We start from the raw sequence: 12480 nt of genomic DNA on the forward strand, positions 1-12480 counted from the left end.
AAAGTCATGTATGCAAATATTTATAACAGTTATTAACAATCACCAGAAACTTGGAGGAAAAAAACAAATGTTTATCAAATGATGAGCAGATAAACACACTGGGATAGAACTTTACCTTCCCAAGTACATGAAAACATATTCCAGCCTCTAATGTGTTAATAATAAAGAGCAAAAAACAAAACTTCCCTCATTGATTTAATTTCTCCAGCCAGTACCTTATCTCTCTATCCTCATTTATTGACAACTTTTCAAAATCTGTTTACAATGGCTGCCTCTTCTGAATCTTTGCTGTGATCAGTAGTGCCCTTCACCTCTGCTCTTGTTCTGCATAATACAATAGAGCCAGGCAGATTTTGGTTTTAGCCCCAGGTTCACCACTTATATGAATGTATGACCTTGGACAAGTGATCTAACTCCTTTGAACTCAATTTCTTCACATGCAAAACAAAACTGATTACTGGTACCCTCTGTAGAATTGTTATGAAAACTGAGCAAAACTATACATTTAATCACTGCAGAATATCTGGCATAGAATAGACACTCAGTAAATAGTTATAGTTTGTGTTTTAGGGTGCCAGTGTATAGCATTCCTCCTTTCCATGTGCAATAACTGAACCAATAACTGAAAGAGATCAAGGAGTAAATAGATAAACAACAAAGAAGCCCCTTATTACTGATAATACTAATATGGAGGAATCACAAGTTTAACAACAATGGGTTTCCTAATATTTTCCTCTAGAATTAGGAAGACTTACCCAGTCAGTTCGAGGCAGCAATGGATACTTATAGGCTTATTCCTATAAAAGGTTTCATGTAAAAAAAATTTTTAACATCTTTATTGCAGTATAATTGCTTTACAATGGTGTGTTAGTTTCTGCTTTATAACAAAGTGAATCAGTTATACATACACATATGTTCCCATATCTCCTCCCTCTTGCATCTCCCTCCCCCCCACCCTCCCTATCTCACCCCTCTAGGTGGTCACAAAGCACAGAGCTGATCTCCCTGTGCTATGCGGCTGCTTCCCACTAGCTATCTATTTTACATTTGGTAGTGTATATATGTCCATGCCATTCTCTCACTTCGTCCCAGCTTACCCTTCCCCCTCCCCGTGTCCTCAAGTCCATTCTCTACGTCTGCGTCTTTATTCCTATCCTGCCCCTAGGTTCTTCAGAACCATTTTTTTTTAGATTCCATATATATGTGTTAGCATACAGTATTTGTTTTTCTCTTTCTGACTTACTTCACTCTGTATGACAGTCTCGAGGTCCATCCACCTCGCTACAAATAACTCAATTTCATTTCCTTTTATGGTTGAGTAATATTCCATTGAATATATGTGCCACATCTTCTTTATCCATTCATCTGATGATGGACGCTTAGGCTGCTTCCATGTCCTGGCTATTGTAAATAGAGCTGCAATGAACATTTTGGTACATGACTCTTTTTGAATTATGGTTATCTCCGGGTATACGCCCAGTAGTGGGATTGCTGGGTCGTATGGTAGTTCTATTTTTAGTTTCGTAAGGAACCTCCATACTGTTGTCCATAGTGGCTGTATCAGTTTACATTCCCACCAACAGTGCAAGAGGGTTCCCTTTTCTCCACACCCTCTCCAGCATTTATTGTTTATAGATTTTTTAATGATGGCCATTCTGACTGGTATGAGGTGATACCTCATTGTAGTTTTGATTTGCATTTCTCTAATGATTAGTGATGTTGAGCATCCTTTCATGTGTTTGTTGGCAATCTGTATATCTTCTTTGGAGAAATGTCTATTTAGGTCTTCTGCCCATTTTTGGATTGGGTTGTTTGTTTTTTTGTTATTGAGCTGCATGAGCTACTTGTAAATTTTGGAGATTAATCCTTTGTCAGTTGCTTCATTTGCAAATATTTTCTCCCATTCTGAGGGTTGTCTTTTAGTCTTGTTTATGGTTTCCTTTGCTGTGCAAAAGGGTTTAAGTTTCATTAGGTCCCATTTGTTTATTTTTGTTTTTATTTCCATTTCTCTAGGAGCGGGGTCAAAAAGGATCTTGCTGTGATTTATGTCATAGAGTGTTTTGCCTATGTTTCCCTCTAAGAGTTTTAGTATGTCTGGCCTTACATTTAGGTCTTTAATCCATTTTGAGTTTATTTTTGTGTATGGTGCTAGGAAGTGTTCTAATTTCATACTTTTACATGTAGCTGTCAAGTTTTCCCAGCACCACTTATTGAAGAGGCTGTCTTTTCTCCACTGTATATGCTTGCCTCCTTTTTCAAAGATACGGTGACCATAGGTGCGTGGCTTTATCTCTGGGCTTTCTATCCTGTTCCACTGATCTATGTTACTGTTTTTGTGCCAGTACCATACTGTCTTGATGACGGTAGCTTTGTAGTATAGTCTGAAGTCTGGGAGCCTGATTCCTCCAGCTCCATTTTTCGTTCTCAAGATTGCTTTGGCTATTCGGGGTCTTTTGTGTTTCCATACAAATTGTGAAAATTTTTGTTCTAGTTCTGTGAAAAATGCCAGTGGTAGTTTGATTGGGATTGCATTGAATCTGTAGATTGCTTTGGGTAGTAGAGTCATTTTCACAGTGTTGATTCTTCCAATCCAAGAACATGGTATATCTCTCCATCTTTGTATCATCCTTAATTTCTTTCATCAGTGTCTTATAATTTTCTGCATACAGGTCTTTTGTCTCCTTAGGTAGGTTTATTCCTAGATATTTTATTCTTTTTGTTGCAATGGTAAATGGGAGTGTTTTCTTAATTTCACTTTCAGATTTTTCATCATTAGTGTATAGGAATGCAAGAGATTTCTGTGCATTAATTTTGTATCCTGCTACTTTACCAAATTCATTGATTAGCTCTAGTAGTTTTCTGGTAGCATCTTTAGGATTCTCTATGTATAGTATCATGTCATCTGCAAACAGTGACTGCTTTACTTCTTCTTTTCTGATTTGGATTCCTTTTATTTCTTTTTCTTCTCTGATTGCTGTGGCTAAAACTTCCAAAACTGTGTTGAATAATAGTGGTGAGAGTGGGCAACCTTGTCTTGTTCCTGATCTTAGTGGAAATGGTTTCAGTTTTTCACCATTGAGGATGATGTTGGCTGTGGGTTTGTCATATATGGCCTTTATTATGTTGAGGAAAGTTCCCTCTATGCCTACTTTCTGCAGGGCTTTTATCATAAATGGGTGTTGAATTTTGTTGAAATCTTTCTCTGCATCTATTGAGATGATCATATGGTTTTTCTCCTTCAATTTGTTAATATGGTGTATCACGTTGATTGATTTGCGTATATTGAAGAATCCTTGCATTCCTGGAATAAACCCCACTTGATCATGGTGTATGATCCTTTTAATGTGCTGTTGAATATAGACAGGGGAAATTGCATCATGTTTTTCCATGCCATGTAAAATTTATGGCATGGAAATACATGATGCAATGTCGGGCACCAGCTGCAAGCTGACACAGTCATTGCAGCTTAAAGCATGGCAAAGTCCTGCTTAATTCCTGACAGGACCCGAAAGAGTTATTAGAGAAGATATGAGTCTTGGCCCGTGATGTTGCTTGTGGTTTCTCTAACTATAGTTTGTCCTTGGCATATTTTGGTAATTAGAGTCTGTTCTCACGCATGTTTAAATTCTGGTTCGCAGTATGTTTTGTACTATAACTTCAACATTAAGGAAATACTGTCTGATGATTCTGTCTTGTGATTTTAACAAAAACATGTATTGCCTACTGCAATCTATAGAAAGAGTTTTGATGGGAAATAAAGTGTGTGTGTGTGTGCTGGTACACCACCCTCCTGACCCCGTCTCTTCTTAATCCCCTCACCTGCTCTAAGGACTTGTTCCTCAGTCTAACAGTGACTGACAAGTGGTGCCTGAACAGGGACCTGAGTACGTGGGCTGTTGAGAGGGACCCAGGAGATACTTCGCGTGCACGCATAAGGTAAATGAGATTGTGCCAGGGGATGTTTTACATGTAGTTTTTCTTTCTGTTTTATTCTCATCAGGAGTAAAAATGGGGCAAACTGGATCTAAGGAACGACAACTTTTCGTTCAGCTACTGTACTCTATGTTATCCACTCGGGGCATTAAGGTTACACATAAACAGCTTGATCGTTTTCTTCATTTTGTGCAGGAAATTTGTCCATGGTTCCCGGAAGGAGGAACTATTAATATTCAAACATGGGAAAAAATAGGTCAGCAATTGAAAACTTTCTATTCTCTTCATGGACCTTCTAAGGTTCCTATAGATACTTTTTCACTTTGTAATTTGATAAGGGACTATCTTGACCCAACTCATGAGATTCAGAAGTTATTCAAAGCAGCGTCTTTACGCCGCTCTCCTTCAGCTCCTCAGGTACAAAATTTGTCTGAGGAACCTGAGCCTGTCTCTCCTGCTGCGCCTCCCTTGTTGGCGAACATGCCATCTTCAGAGTCCCTGGAGGATGATGATGAATTATCCTCAGAGGATGAGGCTGAATTGGAGGAAGAGGCTGCACGATATCACAATCCTGATTTTGATGATGGCATTTTTGCAGCCCTTAAGAATGCACCTGCGGGATCTGAAAACTTCCCTATATTAGATAAAACTTCATTTACTGCTCTAGCCCAAGCTTTAACTTGGGTAAAACATTTACATGATGTTACTCAAGATGCTTCCCTAGCCCCTGTTGCGCATTCTTCTGGTTTTTCCTTGCCAGCGAAAGTTCCTGATGAGCCTCCCTCAGTGGCTCAGGGGGTCTATGTCTGTTTCTTCTACTTCCTCTCTGCCTGTGAGTCTTCTCCACTTCAAACTGCTTTATTTCAAGCTTCTAAGCAGGGGGAAGATATATCTTCTTTGGGGTTTAAAATAAAGATGGGGGAATATACCACAACCCCGCACAATTCATTGCGACGTTATTTATATACTTTAAATTTTTTGAATGTAGATAAGCAAGGACAGACAGCTGCAGAAAGATTTTGGCATCCTCGTGCCTTGCCTTTTGCTGAAGTCCGTTGGCGGGATCTTCTTACTAATCAGTGGAATGGTCCAGATCCTGTACTAATATGGGGACGAGGGCATGTTTGTGTGTTTCCTAGGGACGCTGAGGATCCTCGTTGGGTGCCTGAGCGCCTGGTGAGATTCTATGGATCCGGACCAAATGGAGAACTCCCTTCCCTGCATTATGGATCCGGACCTGATGGTGAATTCCCTCCCCCGCCATATGAAGAGAATGGGACTCGACAACATCCTATTAGGAACTTAACCACTTTTGTTATGGCTTGTGTTCTATCACCCTATGCTATTCTTACTGGTTCTGTGTACGTTTTCCCAAAAAAAGGGTTTTATGACATACGTTGTGATAATTGTAATTTGACAAATTGTATAACCATGGGGGAGTCCAATCGGGGATTTCTTCTTGTTCATCAGCCTCCCTTTGTTATGCTCCCTGTAAATGTTACAGGTCCTTGGTATTCTAATTCAGGTTTGCAGGTCATACATGAACTTTCCCTTCTTTTACAACAGCACAAACGATTTTGGGGGCTACTTATAGCTGGAATTACAGCGCTCATTGCAGTCATGGCTTCTGTAGCTGCTTCCACTACTGCGCTGACTCAAAGTATCCATACTGCCACATTTGTGAATAACTTAGCCACTAATGTCTCTAATGCTTTGGGAACTCAGGACTCTATTGATAGAAAATTAGAAAGTCGTGTTAATGCATTGGAAGAAGTTGCTCTTATTCTTGGAGACCAATTAGCTGCTTTAAAAACTGCCTTTTCTATGCGTTGTCATGCAGAATTTTCTGCAATCTGTGTAACCTCTAAGCCATATAATCATTCGCAATGGCCTTGGCCTCAGATTAAGAATCATTTATTGGGAATTTGGTCTCATTCCAATCTATCCCTTGATATTGTTCGCTTACATGAGGATATCACAAATATCCAGCATGCAGCTCCCCTAGATGTAAATCCAGTGGAAATTACTCGAGACATATTTACCCAGATTACACGTACTTTTGCCCCGAGTTCTCTTATTAACCTCCTTTATCCTATAATTGTTATTGGTATTTTAATATTATTGTGTATTTGTTGTTTTCCAGTCCTCCTGCGAACTGGCTTACGAGCAATTGCAGAACTCCGAGTCGGACTCTACCACCTCACATTAAAAAATAAGGAAGGGGGAAATGTCGGGAACCAGCTGCAAGCTGACACAGTCATTGCAGCTTAAAGCATGGCAAAGTCCTGCTTAATTCCTGACAGGACCCGAAAGAGTTATTAGAGAAGATATGAGTCTTGGCCCGTGATGTTGCTTGTGGTTTCTCTAACTATAGTTTGTCCTTGGCATATTTTGGTAATCAGAGTCTGTTCTCACGCATGTTTAAATTCTGGTTCGCAGTATGTTTTGTACTATAACTTCAACATTAAGGAAATACTGTCTGATGATTCTGTCTTGTGATTTTAACAAAAACATGTATTGCCTACTGCAATCTATAGAAAGAGTTTTGATGGGAAATAAAGTGTGTGTGTGTGCTTGTACACCACCCTCCTGACCCCGTCTCCTCTTAATCCCCTCACCTGCTCTCAGGACTTGTTCCTCAGTCTAACAGCGACTGACAATGCAATTTCCCCTGTCTATATTCAGCCTTACTTCTGAAGGGGAGCAGAATATGTCACCCCAAAATATGCCTCTTTGCCATTAGCATTATCTTGAACTGGTTATTTTTAAGAAACAGCAGATACAAGAAAAGCTCTGAAAACTGAATTCAAGTAGCCTTTTGCAAGGGACATTTACATTTGTAAAGAAAATAGCCATTTGTAAGGGTGTCTCCCTCTCTGTACTAGAAAGAGGGTTTGATTAAATCTCTAGAAACTTATCAGTGGAAAGGCAGGGACTTAAATCTGCATAACGAACTGACCCTTGTTTACTGTGCATTGTTTGATAGCCTACCATAACTGCCCCCCCATCCCCCCAACATCTTTCATCTCCAGCTGAAGTTCATTCTTAAGGTGGTAGCTTGGACCATTTGAGGCTTTACTCTGTTTTCCTGGGTCTCTCCCATGTGTACTGGAGGTTTACTTGTTATTAAACTTCTGTTTGTTTTCTCCTATTTTATTACAGGGGTGTCTCAGCCAAGAACCTAGAAGGGTAGAGGGAAAATTATTTTTCCTCCCCTACACTACCAACAACAGTAAGGGGAGAGGGGAGAAAAATCTATATGAATGCAAAAAATGTTGCCTGCCATATTAGTAAACAAAGGATGTTGCAGCCATCAAGCCATCACATTACAGCTGCCCCCCACAGTGACCCCTGAGGAAACTCAAACTCCATATAGAAACAGGATGCCTGCCACCAGGCAGTCAACCACTGCAGCCACCCTCAACGAGGCACCTGAGGACACTCAGGATGAGAACACACAGCCTACTGGCTCCAGATAGCTGAGGTGTATATCAAAGGAATGATTTCAATGAACCCCAGACTTTTGCATCTTCCTATACAGAGAAAAGCACTAAAATCATTAACCTGAGATGTTTGGTTTTCTCTAACAGTAATCTTTTGATGTTCCAACTACCTGGTCTTTGTTGCAAAAACTCCTATATATCCTGGCTCCTCCCTTACTTCTTTGGAGCAGTCACTCAGAGCTATCAGAGAGGCTGTGTCCCGGGCTTAAGTCCTCAGTTTTGTCCAAAAAATAAAACATAATTCTCAACTTTTAGGTTGTGCATTTTTTTAGTCAACATCTATATATACCCTATTCCTTATCCCCAAAATTCATGAGTAAGATAAGTCACATCACCTTCCTTAAGGAGAAATGAATGATTGGATAAGAAGAGGTCCCTTTTCCTTCAAGGTCCAGTTCATATGTTATCTCTATACAAAATCTTTCCTGGCCCTTCTACTCTGAAATAACTTTTATCCTTCTTGAATCTTCCTTGCTTAGTATATGTGTCTCTCTTAAAGCACAGACCACATTATTCAAGAAATGATCACTATCATTTATACCTATATTATTTTCACTACATTCATCCACTTATCCAACAATTGTTTCTTGATCACTCTCAATGTATCGGGCAATGTGCCAAGTGCTGGTGAACATGACATAGTTCTATCCTCCTGGAGCTTAAAAGCTGGTTGGGGAGATGGACGATAATTTCCTCGAGGGAGTAATCTGTATCTGCTCTTTTCTTTGTAGCCCCTAATATTTGCTCAGTAAAAGTTCATGGAATGAATTATAAAATATTAATAAATAGAAACCTCAATTAAATAGAGTTGGTAGACAGGAAGGGGAACTCTCTGGTCCTGTGATGATAGCAGAGCCCAACAGAAAGAAAAATTCTTCTTTGCAGGCAAGGACTCAGCCAATGAAAAGCCATGGACTCTTTGTTTACTCTCTCTTTAAAAAAGCCTCTCCTTCCCTTGCCATGTGGGGGCTTGCAGGTGGCTCACCATGGTTGCAGACCTCAAATTACAATTCTCTGCTGACCCCAAATAAACCCATCTTTGCTGGATAAATACCTGGTAGACTATTTGTTTCAGGGCAACAGAATGAATAGTTTAAGATAATAGCCACTACTTGACTCAGTACTGGGAGTCAAAATAAAAGCAAACATACTTTCTCTATTAGAAGTGTCATATTTTAAATTAATAAGTACTCAAATTATACTTGAAGTATTTGAAATACTAGTGATTCCACAGAACGTGTTCACATACAAAATATGAAGTGCTAATAAACACAACTAAATACCATTAATATAATGACATTTGTACACAAACAAAGCATTTGATGTAATAATTCCTAGTCAGAACCAGCTGGCACAATCTTACAGATAAAAAGACATCAGCATCCAAACAGATGAGGAAATCATTGAATGAACCACTGCATTATTAACTCGCAGACAAGTCCAACAGTCTGAGCAGTCTCATGAGTCACAACTTGCAGCAAAACAAATCTATTAGGTAATTGTTGAAGTAAAAATCTTGCCCAGTGTTGTAAAAATTTAGGGTAGATCTCATGCAATATAAAAATACAATTCAAGCTCATTTATTTTCACAATAAAGCATAACCTTGACCACTCAGACATATGATTTACCTAGTACAACTTTTAAAAATGTCCTTTCCTGGACTCCACCTCCAAAGATTCTGGTTGCTTTGGTTGGGGATAAGACCCCAGTATTTGGATTTTATAGGTATGGGGGATTCTTGTGCAAGTGGTCACTGGATCACACAGTATTTGTGAAATACTGTTTTAGATTAAGAATCATTTTCCAGTGCTTGGTTCTGCAGCACATATACTAAAAATTGGAACAATACAAAGAAAATTAGCATGGCTCCCTGTGCAAGGATGACACGCAAATTCGTGAAGCGGTCCATATTTTTAGAAACAGACTCACAGACATAGAGAACAGACTTGTGGTTGCCAAGGAGGAGCGAGGGGTGGGGGAGGGATGGATTGGCAGTTTGGGATTAGCAGATGCAAACTGTTACATATAGAATGGATAAAAAACAAGGTCCTACTGTAGAGCACAGGGAACTCTATTCAGTATCCTGTGATAAACCATAATGGAAAAGAATTATGAAAAAGAATGTGCATATATGTATAACTGAATCACTTTGCTGTACAGTAGAAGTTAACACAACACTGTAAAATCAACTATACTTCAATAAAATAAATTTTAAAAAATAATCATTTTCCAGACATCTAGACAGATTAACTTTCTGACAGCTTTTTCTGAACTTAAAATAGACCTCTGTCATATATGGGGAAGGAAAGATAATTTTCCCTCTACCTTTCTAGGTTCTTGGCTGAGACCTCCCTATAATAGACAGATTAACAGGATAAAGACAAACAGAATTTTAATAACATGTATCCCTCCTGTATACATGGGAGAGACCCAGGAAAACTGAGTAACTCCCTGAAATGCCCCAAGTCACCACCTTAAATACCATCTCAAGCTAAAGACAAAACAAGATGTTGAGGGTGGTAGGAGGGGGGTCCAGTTATAGGAGGTGACCAGGAAGAGCACAGTAAACAAGAGTAAGGTTGTTATGCAGATTTAACTCCTTGCCCTCTGCATTGATAAGAGTTCCTAGAGATTTAAAGTCCTCTTTCTCTTCCTGTTATAGAGAGAGAGAGAGAGAGACACTCTCACAAATGGAGATTTACCTTATAAATGCAAATATCTCTTACAAAAGGATAACTTCTACTCAGTTTTCAGAGCTTTTCTTATGTCTGCTGTTTCTTAAAAATAATCAGCCTAAAATAATCCTTATGCCAATGAGGCATATTTTGGGGTGACATCCTGTTCCCCTTCACATAAATCTCTGTTCCCTCTTTCACATATGTAAAGATACTGTAAGGAAGTGCCTATCAAACTTGACTATATAATGGAATCACATGGGAATATTTAAAATATACCAATAATTAGACCCCTCAACTCAAATTTTTGATTTAATTGATCTGGGGTGTATCCTGAGAATTAGAATTTTAAAAAATCTCCTCAGATGATTTTTACATGAAACCAAGGTTAAGAATTTTTGATATATTTGAAGTGTTTCTCAGACGTTAATATATATAAAAGACCCTGTTAAACAGACTCTAGTTTTGATATGACAATGTAATCTATCTAGAAACTAACCTTCTCACTGATAACAAATATTAACTCCAAAATACCAAAGAAATCCACAGAACAATAAAGAATACACTATCAGAAAATTGTGAAGAGGATTAAAGCAGATTATGGAAGGGAACTGAAACTTGAAGGAACAACAAACAGGTGTGAGTTTTCTTCTTCAACTGTTTTTTTTTTCAGCTTTGCCCTGAGAATTGGCCACAGTACCAGGGTAGCATTAGCACAAGCAATTAAAACTCTGACAGAAACCCTATTATTTTTCTGGCTGGAGGAGCCTGCGTTACCATGCCCAACCTCTAGCAAGTAAGAGAGAGACTCGCAATTCTATGTATAAACATGCTGTTGACTGAAAAAAAATGCACAACTTAAGAGTTGAGAATTATGTTTTATTTGGTGGTCTTTCTGAGGACTCGAGCCTGGGAGGCAGCTTCTCAGATAGCTCTGAGGGACTATAACTATGTTCAGTTAGGTGGTCACACACACAAAAAAAGAATACTCCAAATGAGTGCAAATAGGAAACAACAGCAATTAAAGAAAAAGAATAAAAAGGAACCAAATGAATATTTTAGAACAGAAGAATGCGATATCTTAAAAATTTCACTGGGTGAATTCAACAACAGAGTAACAGAGATGACAAAGGAAAGGGCCAGAGCACTTGAAGACAGATAATAGTAATTATCCAGTCTGAAGAAAAGAGGAAAAAAGAGATTAATTAAGCAACAACAACAACAAAAAAACAAAAACAAAAAAACCCAGAGCCTTAGGGACTTGAGGATCCCTGGGCTATCCCAGAGGATAGCCTAGGACAATATGGCTATCATATATCTAATCTGATTCCTAGGATTATAGAAAGAGAGAATGTTGCATTAAAAATGTAGAAATCATGGCTGAAATTTTCCAACATTTAGTGAAAGACAAATTTACAGAATCATGACCAGCAATCTCTGATCATAATAAATTCAAAGAACGCCATACCTAGACACATCATTAGTGAAGTGTTAAAGTAAGACAATCAAGAGAAAAACTTGAAAAAAGATATAGGAAAATAACACTTTACATATAGGAATCAATGATTCAAATGACTGAGGACTTCTTATCAGAAACAATACAAATCAGAACAGAGTACAACAATATTTCTAATGTGATGAAAGAAGGAAAAAAGAAAAACTGTCAATCCAGAATTCTGTATCGAGTGAAAATATTCTATAGAAATAAAAAATTCTTAAAAATCATATAAATGAAAATCAAATCTAAATGTTATTAGCAGACCTGTACTATATGAAACGCTAAAGGAAATTCTGGCTGGAAAAAAAAAAGATACCTGAGAAAAATATGGAATTTCAAGAATGAATGAAGATTATTGGAAATGGTGAATATCAGGGTAAATGATACTCATTTTATCTTAAATAAAAGATATTTTTAAATATATTCATTTTATCTTAAGTTCATTAAAATTCTTTAAAGATAACATTGTCTCATGAGATTTTCATATATGTCATGTATATGACAGCTATGACATAAAAGACAGCAAGCAGGAGGGGTAAAGAGTAATATTAGTTGGATGTTTCTATATTTTATATGAAGTAGTACAATATTAAACTCTAGTAAACTATGAGAGGTTAGGAATAAAGATGGCAATTCCTAGAGCGAGCAACCAGTTAAAAATATAAAGAAATATAACCAAAAAATAATAGATGAAATAAAATTAAATGCTAAATTACTTTAATCGTCTGAAATTTGAGAGAAAAGAATGAAAAGGGGGAAAATAGAGATGACAAACATAAAAAATAATAAAATGGTAGTTTTAAATCCAAATGCATAAATAATTAATTAAATGAGTTTTTTTAATGCCCCAATTAAAAGGTAGAGATTGTT

The 12480-nt window shown here is 37.8% G+C and overlaps 1 non-coding gene across 1 annotated transcript; it reads left to right on the plus strand.

Moving 5' to 3' along the window:
* Positions 1 to 9243: 9243 nt before the first annotated feature.
* LOC114237367 (U6 spliceosomal RNA) lies at positions 9244 to 9352 on the plus strand. Its single transcript, XR_003623049.2, has one exon. It is a non-coding gene; the product is annotated as a U6 spliceosomal RNA (small nuclear RNA).
* The last annotated feature ends 3128 nt before the right edge of the window (positions 9353 to 12480 follow it).

This window comes from Balaenoptera acutorostrata, chromosome X (genome assembly GCF_949987535.1).
Source record: "Balaenoptera acutorostrata chromosome X, mBalAcu1.1, whole genome shotgun sequence".
NCBI classification, from domain to species: domain Eukaryota; kingdom Metazoa; phylum Chordata; class Mammalia; order Artiodactyla; family Balaenopteridae; genus Balaenoptera; species Balaenoptera acutorostrata.